Raw genomic sequence first — 17,516 nt, forward strand, 5'->3', positions numbered from 1 at the left:
GAATGTTGCTGATAATGAGATTGAATTAACTTTCTCCTCAATCTTATTTATGCTCACCTCCTCAACTTTAAAAGAAATTTAGTCTAAGCTGGGAAAGCTCATTGCATTCTATCCAGGTTTTGGTGGGGATAAATTCTTTGATTAAATTGCCCAAGGATGGGCAATTTAGAAGTAAATGATATAATCAAAATTGTATCCTCCAGTCCCTCATTAGAACAGATCCACCTCCATTGTAATATTCGTTCTCTCTCATTACCTGTTAACCAATCAATATCAATTGCCACCCTCATAAACATTCACCCTTCCAAGGGCGTTGACTGAGTTCTATGTGAGGTCTTTGGCATTTGAGAGTTTCACTGACCCTTTTTATTGGTTAAATACTAACATTATAAATAAAATGCTTAATTATCAGAAAGCATGCCTCTTGAACTTTTAAAATGTCACATCTTATGTCTTGTGACTCTGTTATTACCTCACCTAAGATCACTGGATCTACTGCTCACTGTTTCTTTTCTCTGTTTAATGTTCCAAATTCCCCAAGTGCCACATGTCTATTGAAACTTTTGCACTTTGGTGGATCTGTGTATCTGTGATTACAGTGGAAGAGGTACTCACTTCACTGATACATATCAGAATCTTCTCACTTTTTAGGATTTTTAATCACATTTTTTCATTCATCTTCCAGAAAAAAAAAACAACAACTCTATTCAGAAGGTCTTCTTGTTGCAGTATTTTAAGAACACTAGTGCTGGACTTAAGCTGTCCATGTTTTTTCTTCCTTTTCTCCCTCTGTGGACCAACCCACCCGCTATTCTGATCACAGATGACCTTGATAATGTTTATGGATGCCTCCTCTACTATAGAAGTTATCATCATTTCCATTCAGCAACCTGTATCTTTCTATGAACTTTGAATGATTTCTCACTACTAAATTTTCCCAAACTGCAATGTTCTACAGTTTGAAACATCACCAGAAGAATAATATATCAGCCTGTAATTGAGGATCATTGAAAGCTATGTACAATAGTTCAATTGTCTTCTTTTCCAATCTCCTTCTCCTACTCTATTCCAGGACCCACCTCCTAGTCCATCTGTCATGAGTGTCTAACATACATATTTGTGGATGGGTTAACTTAATAGGCTCTTTGTCCAGCTGCACTGTAGAGTCTGGGCAATGGGTGTTTTTCAAACACTTTTGGGAGGATGCTATGAATTTCAATGATGAGGTTTTGTAGTGTCCTCAGATTTGTTTCAATTGATGGTATAATGTAAACTGCCAATAGGAACGTTTGGAGAAGCTTACTATAAATAATTCAAGACATTCTCTGTGACACTTAAAATATTTGCCAATGGCTTTGAACTGATGTTTCATTAAACTAAATGTGTCCCTTTGTCCCTGTTCTAACACAGAGACATTCTATCACTAGGATAAGGTTTGAGGGTGGACATTTTATCATAATAATGTCAGCCAAAGGCATTCCATTTGCAAAAGGAATCACCTCACTAGTGTGGTTTATGTTAATAGAAACTTCTTTTAATATGTCACACATTTACAGCATGATGGTGTTTTCCTCCCTAGAGCCCTGGAGCAAATATATTCACTGAGTGAAAGGCTCCTTCTGTGATATAAGTTCTGAGAGAATTTTTGTCATCTACTAGATTTATAAAGGGGGAGAGAGAATATCCAACACTTACAAATTAGTTTTGATGTTGTCATTTTATTATTTAATAAAAATGCTGGGGATACAAATTGAAAGCAAAAGCATTCTTTTCTCTCTGGGAGCATGTATTTGAACTGGGGAGACTATATACACATATACAAGCATGCATATGTATGTCTCTATACACTTATATTATCAGAACATATATATAAGAACACACATCAGAGCATATGTTCCTGGCTTCCAGGAAGATTTGGGTGCAATTACTGGTTAGTAACACACACAAAGCACAACACACACACACACACACACACACACACACACACAAATAATACAAGTTAGGCAAGGTTTATTAGAAGATGAGTATGGAGAAAGCAGAGTCAAGATAGTGGAGGAAAAGCAGTGACTTGCTTGACCTCATCCCCAAACCCCACCAAACACCTATAAAAATGGCTCTAAACAAACTCTACAGTAGCAGAAGCAACAAAAAGGCAGAGTGAAAAAAATGTCCAGCCCAAGAAAATCTGGATGGTTGATTGCAAAGATCTATCATGCCTAGCTGGGAGAGAAATTCAGTTCAGTGTGGACATGCAAGCAAAACAGGCCTCAGAAAACCTAGAGCAGCCCTGAGAGGACTGAATCAAGGGCAGCTATGGCAATTTCCAGACTTCTCAAACCATGAATGCCAAAGACAATTCAGAATGTCAATAGGAAAAAACTATGACCATGGTAACAGAGAAGTTTGGTTGCAGCCCCAGTCTCTGCACAGTGCCAGGGTGGTGGCTGTTTCCAGAGCTCCTGGCCTATAGATTGAGGGGGAATCAAGTAGCTGATCAGAGCAGGATTACAGAGATTTCATTGCTGGTGCTGTGGCAGGATTTTCTTGCTTTGTCTCTGGTTGGATCTGGGTGGTGATCCTGGGCCAAGGAGGAGGGCTGGGATGGCAGAGCTTGTGGGCAGTAGAGAGGGAATCCTCTGCACAGCTCCAAGGCAGAAAGGACTGCTTGTGGTCACTCATAGAGTAGAGCATAGGCCAGGAAAGAAGTAAACACTTCGCCTTTGATGATACCACCTTGGAAGAACTGAAAACTTACAGGTCCCTGGAAGTATCTATGAAAACAGTTGCACAAAACCCCCAAAGCTTGGGATAGTACATTCTCCACACTAGAAGCAGACCCCTACCTTAACAAACAGTTTAAAACTCAAGAAATTTGCTGGGAACATGAGTAAACTGCACAAAAAAATGTCAGACTATAGAATCTTTCTTTGGTGACAAAAAAGATCAAAGCTCACAACCAGAAGAAGACAACAGAGTCAAAGCTCCTACATCCAAAACCTCCAAGAAAAATATGAATAAGTCCCAGGCCATGGAAGAGCTCAAAAAGCATTTTGAGAAGCAAGTAAGAGAAGTAGAGGAAAAGCTGGGAAGAGAAATGAGCGTGATGCAAGTAAATCAGGAAAAACTAGTCAACAGCTTGCTAAAGGAGACCCAAAAAAATACTGAAGAAAATAACACCTTAAAAAATATCCTAACACAAATGGCAAAAGAGGTCCAAAAAGCCAATGAGAAGAAGAATGCCCTAAAAAGTACAATTGGCCAAATGGAAAAGGAAGCTCAAAAACTCACTAAAGGAAATAATTCCTTAAGAATTAGAAAGGAGCAATTGGAAACTAGTGACTTTAAAAGAAATCAAAGCATTGTAAAAACAAAACCAAAAAAATGAAAAAAAAATCAAAGGCAATGTGAAATATCTCATTGGAAAAAACAACTGATCTGGAAAATAAATCCAGGACAGATAATTTAAAAATTATTGGACTATCTGAAAACTATGATCAAAAAAAAGAACCTACACATCATCTTTCAGGAAATTATCGAGGAAAAATGCTAATATTCTAGATATTCTGATATTCTAGAGCCAGAGTGTAAAATAGAAATGGGAAGAATCCACCGATCACCTCCTAAAAGAGATCCCCAAAGGAAAACTCCTAGGAGTATTGTAGCCAAATTCGAGAGTTCCTAGGTCAAGGAGAAGATATTGTAAGCAGCCAGAGAGAAACAATTCAAGTATTGTGGAAACACAATCAGGATAACACAGGATTTAGCAGTTTCTACATTAAGAGACCACAGGGCTTGGAATATGACATTCTGGAGGGCAAAGGAGATAGGATTACAGCCAAGGATCACCTACCCAGCAAAACTGATTATAATCCTTCAGTGGAAAAAGTGGATATTCAGTGAAATAAAGGACTTTCAAGCATTCTTTATGAAAAGACCAGAGCTGGTCAGAGCCAAGATGGTGGAGGGAAAGCAGTGACTTGCTTGAGCTCTACCTCAATCCCCTCCAAATACCTATAAGAAATGGCTCTAAACAAATTCTAAAGCAGCAGAACCCACAAAAAAACCAAAGTAAAACAAATTTTCAGCCCAAGACAACCTGGATGGCTGATCAGACAGGTGTATCATGCCGGGCAGGCAGAGGAGCACAGTTTGGCATGGGGGCACAGGCCGCAGAGAACATGGAGCAGGCCTCAGAGGACTGAATCATGGGCAGCTGTGGCGGCTTCCAGACTTCTCAACCCACAGACACCAAAGACAACTTAGAAGGTCAGTGGGAAAAGTCTGTGACTGTGGTGAGAGAAGAAGGTAGATCTCAGTTGCCTCCAGGGCAGTGTCTGCCTCCTGAGCTTCTGGCCCACAGACTGAGGGGTAATCGAGTGGCTGATCAGAGGGGGATTGCAAGTATCTCTTTGCCAGTGCTGACACAGGAATCTCTTGCTTTACCAGTGCTTGGATCTGCATTGCAGTTCTGAGGGGAGTCCTGGGGCAAGGAGGAGTGCTGGCATGGTGGAGTTTGTTGTGGCAGTGGAGTGGAAACACCTCATCCCTTATAGCACCTTGAAAGAACTAAAAATGTTCAGGTCCCTAGAAGTATCTCTGAAAACAGCTGTACAAACCCCTGAAGCTTGGGACAGTACATTCTCCACATTAGAAGCAGAGTTTTACCTTAACAAAGAGTTTAAAACTCAAGTAATTGGCTGGGATCATGAATAAACAGTGCAAAAAGAGTCAGACTATATTATCTTACTTTGGTGACAAAGAAGATCAAAACATACAACCAGAAGAAGAAAACAAAGTCAAAGCTCCTACATCCAAAGTCTCCAAGAAAAATATGAATCAGTTCCAGGCCTTGGAAGAGCTCAAAAGGTATTTTGAGAAGCAAGTAAGAAGTAGAGGAAAAACAGAGTGATGCAAGAAAATCATGAAAAACAAGTCAACAACTTGCTAAAGGAGACCCAAAAAAATACTGAAGAAAATAACACCTTAAAAAATAACCTAACCCAAATAGCAAAAGAGGTCTAAAAAGCCAATGATGAGAAGAATGCCCTAAAAAGCAAAATTGGCCAAATGGAAAAGGGAGTCCAAAAGGTCACTGAAGAAAATACTTCCTTAAAAATTAGAATAGAGCAATTGGAAGCTAGTGACTTTATGAGAAATCCAGACACTGTAAAAGAAATCCAAAAGAATGAAAAATTGGAAAACAATGTGAAATATCTCATTGGAAAAACAACTGACCTGGAAAATAGATCCAGGAGAGAGAATTGAAAAATTATTGGACTATCTGAAAGTCATGATCAAAAAAAGAACCTAGAAATCATCTTTCAAGAAATTATCAAGGAAAACTGCCTTGATACTTTAGAACCAGAAGGCAAAGCAGAAATTGAAACAATCCACCTATCTCCTCCTGAAAGAGATTCCCAAAGGAAAACTCCTAAGAATATTGTAGCCAAATTCTAGAGTTCCTAGGTCAAGGAGAAAATATTACAAGCAGCCAGAAAGAAACAATTCAAGTATTGTGAAAACACAATCTGGATAACACAAGATTTAGCAACTTCTACATTAAGGGACCACAGGGCATGGAATATAATATTCCGGAGGGCAAAGGAGATAGGATTACAACCAAGAATGACCTACCCAGCAAAACTGAGTATAATTCTTCAGGGGAAAAATGGTTGTTCAATGAAATAGAGGACTTTCAAGCATTCTTGATGAAAAGACCAAAGATGAATAGAAAATTTGACTTTCCAATACCAGACTCAAGTGGAACATGAAAAGGTAAACAGGAAGGAGAAATCATAAGAGACTTATTTTACATTCTTGCTTGGAAAGATGATATTTGTAACTCATGAGACCTTTGTCAGTATTAGGGTAGTTGGAGGGGAAAAATTATACGTGTGTATATATATCGATAGATAGGTAGATAGATAGATAGATAGATAGATAGATAGATAGATAGATAGATAGATAGATAGATAGAGGACACAGATGTGAGTTGAATATGAAGGGATGATATCTAAAAAACAAAATTAAGGGGTGAGAGAGGATTATACTAGGAGAAGGAGAAAGGGAGAGGTAGAATGGGATAAATTATCTCACAAAAAAAACAGAAAAGAAAAGGCTCTTACATTGGAGGGGAAACAGGGGAAGGTGAGAGGGAATGAGTGAATCTTATTCTAACAGGATTTAACTTAAGGAGGGAATAACATACACACTCAATTGGGTATCTAAATCTGTCTTACCCTACAGGAAAATAGGAGGGGAAGGGGACAAGAGAGTAGGGGAGTGATAGAGAGGAGGGCATATTGTGGAAGGCGGCAATCAGAAGCAAATACTTCTGAGGAGGGACAGGGTGAAAAGTAAGAATAGAATAAATGGGGGCAGGATAGGATTAAGGCAAATAGAGTTAGTTTTTCACAGCATGTCTAGTACGGAAGTGTTTTGCATGACTGCACTTGTATAGCCTATATTGAGTTGCATGCCTTTTCAATGAAGGTTGGTGGGCAGGGAGGAGGGGAGAAAATTTGGAACCCAAAGTTTTAAAAACACATGTTTAAAAAATGTTTTCACATGCAACTGGGAAATAAGAAATACAGGAAATGGGGTACAGAAATCTATCCTGCCCTATAGCAAAATAGAAGGGGAAGGGGATAAGAAAAGGGGGGAAAAAGGGGAAGGCAGACTAGGGGAAGGGGTATTCAGAACACATGCCATCTTGGGGTGGGGGAGGGGGGAGATGGGTTGAAAATTTGGAACTCAAAATCTTGTAGAAGTAAATGTTGGCAACTAAAAATAAATAAATTTATTAATTAAAAAAAAGAAAGAAAAGACCAGAGCTGAATAGAAAAATTGACTTTCAAATACAAGACTCAAGAGAAACATGAAGAGGTAAATAGGAAAGAGAAATCATAAGGGATTTATTAAGGTTGAACTGTTTACATTCTTACTTGGAAAGATGATACTTGTAACTCATGAGACTTTTATCAGTATTAGGGTAGTTGGAGGGGAAAAAAGTTATATGTATGGATAGATTGATAGATAGAAGTTCCAGGGTGAGTTGAAGATGAATGGGTGATATCTGGAGAATAAAATTAAGGGGTGAGATAGGAATATACTGGGAGAAGGAGAAAGGGGAAGGTAGAATGGGATAAATTATCTCACATAAAACAGACAAGAAAAGACTTTTACAGTGGAGGGGAAATGGAGGAAAGTAAGAGGAAGAAATGAATCTTATTCTCATTGGATTTGACTTAAGGAGGAAATAACATACACACTCAATTGGGTATGGAAAGCTATCTTACCCTGCAGAAAAATTGGGGGAGGAGCAGATAAGAGAATGGGGAAATGATAGAGGGGAAGGCAGATTGGGGGATGGGGTAATCAGAAGCAAACACCTCTGAGGAAGGACAGGGTCAAAAGAGAGAATAAAATAAATGGGGGTAGGATAGGATGAAAGGAAATATAGTTAGTTGTTTGTAACATGACTACTGTGGAAGTGTTTTGCATGACTACATATGTATAACCTGTATTGAATTGCTTGCCTTCTCAATGAGGGTGTGTGGGAAGGGAGGAAGGCAGAAAATTTGGATACTAAAGTTTAAAAAAAAAATGTTAAAAAATTACTTTCACATGCAACTGGGAAATAAGATATACTCGTAACGAGGTATATAAATCTATCCTGCCCTACAGGAAAATAGAAGAGGAAGGGAATAAGATAAGGGAGCGGAGATAGAAGGGAGGGCAGATTAGGGGAAATGGTATTCAGAATGCATGCTGTCTTGGGGTTAGGGGAGGGACAATATGGGGAGAAAATTTGGAACTCAAAATCTCAAAATTTTGAGGTTATGAATGTTGAAAACTAAAAATAAATAAATTAATGAATCTTTAAAAAAAAAAGAAGATGACTATGATGGTGAGATGGCTACTATAGAAATATCAGATAAGGAATTGGAAATGTCTGTGCCAGAAAATATAAAATTTAGGATGGGGTAGGTGTCCATAGTACCAATTTTTATCCATTTGAAGAACTAACTTGTATTAGAGAGATTAGATTAATCATGTTTGTTCCCAATAGGAGTAATGGGTAGAAGTTACAAAGAGGTAGATACACAGAGCAAAGAGGAACTACTTCTTATTAACTTGAGCTGTTCAAAAATGTAGAGGTAGATAATCTTATACAGGGTGGTACTAGCAGCTAGGGGAACAGGAAAGATCCCCTAGAGAAGGTAGTAATTTACCTGGGGCATAAATGAACCCAGATATTCTAAGAAGGGAGATTAAGATGCAAAGTATTTCAGGCATGAGGAATATTCAGGGTAAAGGATCAGATACAGGAGATGGAGCATTGTGTATGAGAAATGGCAAATAGTCCATTATGACTGCAGCATAGAGTACATGGAAGGGAGTCAAGTGTAATCAGACCAGAGCAGTAGGAAGGGACCAAGTTATGAAGAACTAATGACAAAAAATAATGACAAAAAATAATAATAACAAAACTTTATAGTTGATTATTTGATTGTGGTGGTAAGATGAAGGTGCTTAATTTCTACAGTTCTCCATGTTCCATTTTTTTTTATTTTTTTAAGGCAATGAGCATTTGTACAATTTTATATTTTGAGTTGGATTGATGTAATAATTTTTACATAAGAATTCTTTGGGATCTCTTCGTGGGAGGCAACTGATCTTCCTAATATGGGTACTACTGCCTTTTGTACAGATTGCAATCTATCACCTACTCATGCTATGTTCATGTCCCCCTCTCATACAAATCTACCAAAATTCTATCCACCTAATGCATTGGACGCCATCTTTAAGTCTTCTAATATTTTGCAAGTTATAAGTGCAGTACTTGGGCCCTCTGTTATTTGTTTTTTGCTATTTTTTTGCAGAGAAGGCATTGCTGGTAATATGCTTCAACCTACTTCTGCTCACTCTGGGTCTCTCTCTCTCTGCTTACCTTTGGCCTGCAATCTCTGCCAACCCCCATCCCTGAAATATGCCCTTTGCTTTCTCTTCTCCAAATCTTTGCTTATGTTCTTACTTCTGTTTTTTTTTTTATTTTCTGTAATTAGGATAAGGCTTAATATGTACTTTATCATTAATTTGTTCATGGATTAAATGGTTTTCCCCTTACCCTCTCTACCTGCTGAATTCTACTTATTCAACATGAATGACACTTCTTCAATGAAACATTATTCTCATCTGCTTTGTTGAATTGATCTCACTCAAAACTCACAAAACACATTGTTTAGAATCTAACATGGATAGCTACAGTGTATTATGTGTTTTAGTTCTTTGTGAAGTTGTTATATCTTTTATTAAAATATAAACTCCATGAAGGCAGAAACTGGGTCTTATCTAAATTATCTCCCTGGCCCAAGCCAATGGCAAACTCTCAAAACAATAAAAATTTAATCAATAATTTAATAAATGAGATGGAAGAATTTTTCTGAAATTTTATTTAATATTTCATTTATTTAAATCATTTGTCTTCTTGCTTCATTATGTTAAGAATGTTTTCATCTGTAAACATATGAGTTATCCCAAATTATCATATTAATTCAGATCAAACTGATTTCCTGGGAGGAACAATGAAAAATTCTAGAATCGTGGGTCCCTTTAATAATATCTTCATGGGCACTAGAGAAAAGAGATCCTAATAGCTCACTAACTTAGTATGTCCCAGCCTCCCAGGACCACATGATAGTGAACTTTTAACATCACTGGACTACTGAGATATTATCTGATAAAACTATACTATATTAAAAATAGAGCAATCGTAATCCACATTCATAAAGGACTTCAAAGTTAATATTTATATTAATAACTTTATGAAGTAGGTAATTATAGTGTAATTACTTTTATTTTATAAATTTTATAAATTTATAAATTTGTTTTATAAATAAGGAATCTGAAGGTCAATTAGGTAAAGTGATTTATCTGAGGTGAAAAAACTAGCAAACATGAATTTCAGGATAAGAAAGGTGATGCGAGGGAGTGGGTAGAGAGTATTGGCCAAAGAGTGGGAAAGACCTAGTTTCAAGCTATGTTCTTACACAAGCTAGATGAATGACTCTGAGAAAATCACTTAGACTTCTGCTGCCCCAGATAACTTCCTAAGAATATAAATTGCAAAACATATGCCAATCTTCAATCTTCCTCGAGTTTTCTATGCCAGTGAAATCCCATCTTAAATCCAAAATCCGAAGTTGCTAGATGCCCTCCAAAATCCATTATCTTGCTAAACCAATGAGACATGAATTTATCTTGACATAACACATGTAGATGTTCCCACCCATTCGTCCCCTTCTACACTTCCATATACTAGTGTCCATTGGCAGGCAGGTTTATGATTCTTGTGCATTTCACTATGGCTAGTCACAGGTACTTTTTAAAACCTTCCTCAAGCAGGGGAGGCTGATTTTCTTTCTAGTATTAGTCAGGGCTGGCATTTCTTACCATGCAGATGGCTTTTTCTGAATGAATGCTCACAGAGTAAATTCTATGGGAGGAGAAGCTGCTGCACAGAGAACTGTGGGATGATAACAGAGAGCTTTAATTTGTAGACTCCTTTGAAATTAGCTCATTTGTAATTCTGACAGTAGTCCAAAATGGAGAGCAACAAATCATGGAAACTTGCAAAACTTAATAGATTACGGCCAAGAGGAGATTAGGAAATTGAATTTACCTTAGCCCTGACATATTTAAATATTAGAATTTACAGTCATATAATCAGTTCCCTACTCTGATGAAGGATAAACATAATGCTGTTTTGTGTTAAAATGGAATCTTTTGCAGGACAAGAAATAGGTGAGTTTGTCAGTTTGGTATCAGCTACACTGTTCCCTACCTTTTGGAGTTTTTCTCAAGAACTTTTTTTCCCCTTTCCTTGACAATTTTGTTCATGTTTGTCTGTCTGTACAGGAAAGCTTCAAAAAAAAAGTATTATTAAAGTTCTGCCTTTTTGTTAACCTTTGGCCTCATTACTAAGCTATTAAGTTCCTCAAAAGCAGCGTGTGTCCCTCAGAGCTCCTTACTAGGCCTACTAAATGTCATACTAGGTAACAAAGAAGTAAGGAAGCAACTGGTTCTGATCTCCTGACAACTTTTCTCTGCACTTCTTTCTGGATCATCATCAACCAAAGTGATTTCTCCTTCCTTTAATATATCTAGTCAATACCAAAATAAAGGAAATGTTTATTTCCTTTTGTGATTATTTGAATATGTATTTAACTCCACTACTAGATTATAATAACTAAACAATAGAAAAGGGTCTTTTCTTCCACATTGAAGAGCCTGGTACTTTGAAGAAATAATATGCTCAATAAATGTCTTAAATAAATGAAAGATATCATGGGTCAATGTGGGACTTTAGTTGAGACCTGAAAGTTGAGACATGGAGATGAAGATAAAGAGAGAATTCTAAGCATGAGGAACAGCCAGGTAATTGACCCAAACAGGGAGAAGGAGTGTCTTTTTTGAGGAATAGCAAGTATGGTAACCAGTGTCACTTGATTTCAGAGAACTTCAAGGAAAGAAAGTTTTTAAAAGACTGGAAATATAAGAAGAGGGCAGGATATAGAAAACTTTGGAATTCGAAAAGTATGATGACTTCAGGGGAATTCATTATTCACATTAATCAGGATTTAACTGTATTTGCCACTGGAGGGAATAGAGAGCCACTGGAGTGTATTGAATGAAAGGGTGTGATATGGTCTGGCTTGTACTTTAGGAAGATCAATTTGGCACCTGAATGGAAGATGAACTAGAGAAGGAAGAGTCTTGAGGCAGGGAGAACAAGCAACAGGTTATTGTAATATCAAGGCTTGAGGTGAGGAATGCCTACATCAGGGTAGTAGCAATTATAAAGTGGCATTATAAAGATAGAAATAACATGACTTAGCAACTAATTGGATAAGGGAAAAGAAAGACAGAGAGACAAAGACAGAGAAGGAGACAGAGACAGAGAGACAGAAAGAAACAGAGAGAGAAGTTGAGGGTGACACCTCAAGGATGCTGAGGCATGTGAATATTAGGAGATATTTAATTGGCAATTAAATATGAGACTAAATGTGAGACTAAAGTTTAGGAGAGAGATTAAGGTTCAGAAAATAGATATGAGAATCATCTGCAGAGAGATGATAGTTGAATCCATGGGAGCTAATGGGATCACCAATTGGAATAATAGAGAGATAGAAGAGAAAAGGGCCCAGGACAGAGCTTTGGTTAGTGAATATGAATTGGATAAAGATCCAGCAAAGGAGACTTAGAAGGAACTGTTAGATAGGAAGAGAGCCAGTAGACAGCAATGCCATGAAAACCTAAAGAGAAAAGAACATCAAGGAAAAGAATGTAATGAACAAAGGTTGTGGAAAGGTAAAGAAGGATGGATATTGAGAAAAGGCCACTAGATTGACAGCTAAGAAATCACTGGTAACTCTGGAGAGAGCAGTTCATTTAAATGATGAAAACAGAAACCAGAACACAGAGAGTTAAAAAGAGAATGAGAAAATGGAAGTGGAGGTAATGATTGTGCACAGACTTTTGAAGAATTTTTGTGACAAAAGAAAGAAATTATATAGGAATGATAGGTAGTAGGGATGGATGGATGCATCAAGTGAAGTTTTCTTTGAAGGTAGGGGGAGATGTCAACATGTCCACCCACAGGCAACAGGAAATCAGTCAGTAGATTGGGCAAGATTGAAGCTAAATGGGAGTATGGGAATTACAGAAGGAGCAATTTGCTGGCAAAGCCAGAATAGAAAGGGATTATTTATGAATGTAGAAGGATATATCTTGGCAAGAAGAAGGGCCACTTCTTCATGGGAGATAGGGGTAAAGGAAAAGATGGTGATGGAAGACATCCGAGTGATGTGAGATGAGGAGGAGGGAAGAGGTAGCTCTCTGAAAATGGCCTCATTTTTTTCATTGAAATTTGGAGCAAGAATCTTATCTGGGAAGGATTATGGGGAAGAAAGTTATGGGAGCTTTGAATAGGGACAAAAAGGTACGGAAAGCTGCTGCTGTATGTGGGGTAGTGAGTCAATTAGGAAGATTTTAAATGGATTATCTTGCCACAATTAGACTCTAGTTGCGATTCTTTTACATAATTTTTAGTAGACCTAGTAAGCACAGTTTCATTATTTTCTTCATCTTCTTTCAGCAGTGCATGAGTAGGAATAAAAGGAGCAGTTGTTAGGAGTAATCTGGGGCTAAGTCTAGGAAGGACAAGATCTTTGATAGTATTCAGGGGGCTAGGGAATGGAAAGAAAAGGACAGTGTAGAGTTGAATGAACACAATGGGGAAGGAAGGAAGGAAGGAAGGAAGAAAGAAAGGAAGGAAGGGAAGAAAAGGAGGGAGGGAGGGAGGGAAGGAAGGAAAGATATAACTGTAAGTATTTATAAAGCTCTTACTATGTGTCACAGTGGACAGAGTGCCAGGCCTGGAGTCAGAAAGACTCATCTTCCTGAATTCAAATCTGGCTTCAGACACTTACTAGGTATGTGACTATGGACAAGTCACTTAACCTCCCTTTGCCGTAATTCACTTGAAAAGGAAATGAAAAACTGCTCCAGTATCTTTGCCGAAAACCCTATGGGCAGTATGGTACATGGGGTCACACAGAGTCAGATATGACTGAACAACAACAAATCAAGCACTGTGCTTTCCAATTATTGTTTCATTTGATCTTCAAAATTAAATTGAGCTTCAATCTTGCCCAATCTACTGAGTTAGGTACTATTATTATCCTCATTATGTAGACAGACAGAAGTTAAGTGCCTTAACCAGAGACACAAACCTAATAAGTGTCTGATGTAGGATTTCATCTCAGGCCTATCCTGAGTCCTTGTGTGGCTCTCTATTCACTGTGCTGCCACCACCTATCAACCTCACATAGTTAGAAGAGTGTCCTAGAGGTACCAGCCACTAGACTCTTGATAGGATGATAAATGTGGATACTAAATGATGGTGTTAGGACAGCCTCTAAGTGGTAATACAGAGTAATGAAAATTCCAACTCCCCTACCATGACCAGTGAGTTGGAAGGATATGAGTTAAAGTGCAATCAGTGTTGTAAAGAGTGACCAGGAAAGCTGTGTCATGAAGATGGAGTGAGGTCTCAGTTTAAAATGAAAGAGAGTTTATTACCATAATTGAATGGTAACAATCACTATAGTTCCTATTAATGCACCATTTTTACTCTTTTCAAGCACAAATCAGAAAATAATTTAAATGTCACCTAGCTCTACATGTTATCCAGTCACAATGTACTCTGAAACATTTTGAACAAGAGTTCATCAGATATTTGCTTTTACACTTGCCATGACAATGAATTTCCTGATTAACCAGGTAGCCCATCCCTTTTGGGGGCAACTCTAACTGAAACACACTTCTTTTTTGTGCCAGAATTTGTTTCCAAATCATTTCTACCCATTTTTCCAAGTGTTTTTGGAAGCAACAGAGAATAAAACTATCACTTAAAATAATTCTATATAATAACTATTTAGATACTTTTAGTGTTTATCATCTTAGGTTTTATATAACGATTTCTTGTTCATACTAAATACTCTTGCTTCCTTCAACTATTCCTGCTGTGGCATATTTTCAATTCCCTTTGCCCTCCTGAGTATTGCCCCTGGATGAATTCCAAGTTGCTATTGTCTGACTTAATGATGTGATACCTACCAGCTGAGCTCAGTAACCCACGTGAGGTCTGACAAGGGCAGAATGTAGCACAGAGTTTCATCCCCTCAATCTGAACCCTGTGCTTTTATGAATGCAGCCCTAGATTTCATTAATGCTTTTGGTAGGCACATCACATTAACTTGTGCTAAGCTTGCATTCAACTAAATTCTTTTGTTGCAGTTTTGTTGTTGTTTTCAAATTAGCTGTTTGATATTAGGCTACATCTCCATTCTGCAAATGTACAATTGATTTTAAACAAAATACAAGACTTTCAATTTCCCATTACATTTTTTCTTGCTAGATTCCACTTGTTCTAGCCTGTTGAGAGCTTTGTAGGTTCCTGATCTTGCTACTAAGCATTTTTTTATCATAATCATCATCATTATTGTTACTATTATTATTAATTTTATCATCCACGAACCTGAGAAACACAACATACTCAGCTATGTCCAAATCATTGATAAAAAAATGAAAATCAGAGGGCGAAGGACAGGAAGCCCTGAAACATATCTCAAGGTGGATATAAATTCTTTTATGTGTACTCTTTGAGTAGATCATCAAATTAGCCTTTAATACCCTTAGCTATTCAATTATTGACTGCCTGCTCCTCCCAACTTTCAACCCCCAACTTTCTTCATGTTGTATATAGAAATAGCATAATTGGCTTTATCAGAAGTCTTGCTGAAATCCAGATACCTTACATCTACAGCTTCTGACTGATTGACCAGTCAAATGATCCTTTCAAGAAAGGAAATGAAATTAGTTGCACATTGATTTAGTGAACTCATACTGGCTTCTAGTGATCACAACTTTTCTAAGGACTCACCAATCATGTTTACTAATGCTTTTAATTTTGTCAAATATTATAATCAAGTTCATAGCTCTATACTTACCAGAATCTACCTTTATTCTCTTTTTCACTATAGTGTAATTCAATGGAAAGAATGCTGGATTTGTAGTCAGAGGACTTGGCTTTGAATCGCACCTCTGCCATTTACTACTTGAAAGTCCCTTAAACTCTATGGGACTATTTTTTGTAATTTGTAAAATGGACTTAGATAAGGTGACTTTTAAGGTCCCTTCCAGCTCAGATCTATGACCCTTATAATTTCATAGGACAACATTTATCCACCTCCAGTCTCCTTGTACCACTCCTCATTTCAAAACTCCTCAAAAACTGCCAAAAGACTTTTTTATTTTCTAGCTTGTAGTCTTTGTTTTCTTTGTTTTGTTTTGTTTTGTTTTGTTTTCAGTTTTGGCATATCATTCAGCTGAGGCAGGAGACAATTGTATTTGGATCACTGATTTCATGTAACTGTCTTTGATTCTTATTTTGTTCCTCTGTTTCCAAGCAGGATACTGGAGGAGGCAGTATGGCATAGTGGAAAGGATGTAGAATGTAGAGATAGACTACCTGGGTTTGAATTTTAGTTAAGCCATTTATCCAGATAACCTTGGGTAAATAAATTATCTATCTGTACTTATTTTCCTCACATTTAAAATGAGAATTCTGGACCAGATGATCTCTAAGGGTTTAAATAATAAGGAAAACAATTAATTAATCTGTGGACAAATCTGATTATTAAGTTACTTTTGGAAACTTCATGTTAAGAAGAATACCAGTGACAACCACGTTCATTCCTTCATTTCTCTCTGAACTTCATTCTTCCTCACTCACTGAACTTCTTTCTCCATCTTCCCCATAACATGGGTATTTTCTTTTCCCATTCTCCCCTTTTCAGCTTCCTTTGGTGTGTCCACTCATCCATTCATGATAATAGCTAGTATTTTATATAGTGCTTTAAGATTTGCAAAGCCCTTTACACATTATCTCATTTTATCCTCATAACACATCTGCGGGTGGGTTGGTGTTTGGGGGAAGGGTAATGCTATTTTTATTCCTATTTAACAAATGAGAAAAGTGAAGTAGAGAGAGGTTGACACTTGACACTTAAGGGTCATGTAGGTAATAACTGTCTGAGGCCATATTTGAATTCAAGATTTCTGACTTAATGTCCAACTTTCTATCAACTCTACCATCTAGCTTATAATTTCCTTCAGGTCAAGGACTGTCTTTCTTTGAGGTTTTATTTGCATTTCCAGTCTTTAACCCACTACCTGGCACACAATAACCACTCAGTAATGCTTGTTAACTTAATTTGACATGGAGCAGAAATGCTGCAACAATAGCTATAGCAGTTTACCCTGATGAGAGCACCTGTCTCTCCTGTCCTTAGATTTTTCTTGTAGCAGCCTACAAAAGCAGAGCTAAAGAGGTATCTGAGAGGTTCCTGAGGCTGCCTTCACTGAATAGAGCTGTTTGTTTTGTCCTGATGGAGCTCCAGGAATCCAGGTGAGGCCTAGGTATCAATGCCAGTATAGCTCCAGAACATCTGGTCACCCAGGCTTCACCTGTGTGTCTGCATTTGTATTCACTTATGTTTCATGCAGAACCTTGTAGAGTGGGATACAAGGTAAGGTGCTTGAGGTCTTAAAGTAGGCCTAGACCACACACCATAGGGTTTGAGGAGACAGGACATTATATTTCAAAGCTAGTGAAAACTGCACTTTTGACAACATTTTCTGAACTCTTCCTTATTTTCTATGGCATATTTGTGCTAAAAGCCTGAAGTCCTTGATACTAAAGTCCCTGCCACCTCTAAAAATCCTATGATCTATGACTCTGATACAGAAAAACAAGATGTTAACATTATTTCATCTACTTCAAGCAGAAGTCCTATGCATCTTCTGTTTTCTTGTTTTGGATATCTTTTTTTAAAAATCCTCTTTTTAATTGTTCTTAGTAAGTTTCAGCTCATACATTTATCTTCAAG

Source organism: Vombatus ursinus, unplaced genomic scaffold, assembly GCF_900497805.2.
Source record: "Vombatus ursinus unplaced genomic scaffold, bare-nosed wombat genome assembly UNPS02014821.1, whole genome shotgun sequence".
NCBI lineage: Eukaryota > Metazoa > Chordata > Mammalia > Diprotodontia > Vombatidae > Vombatus > Vombatus ursinus.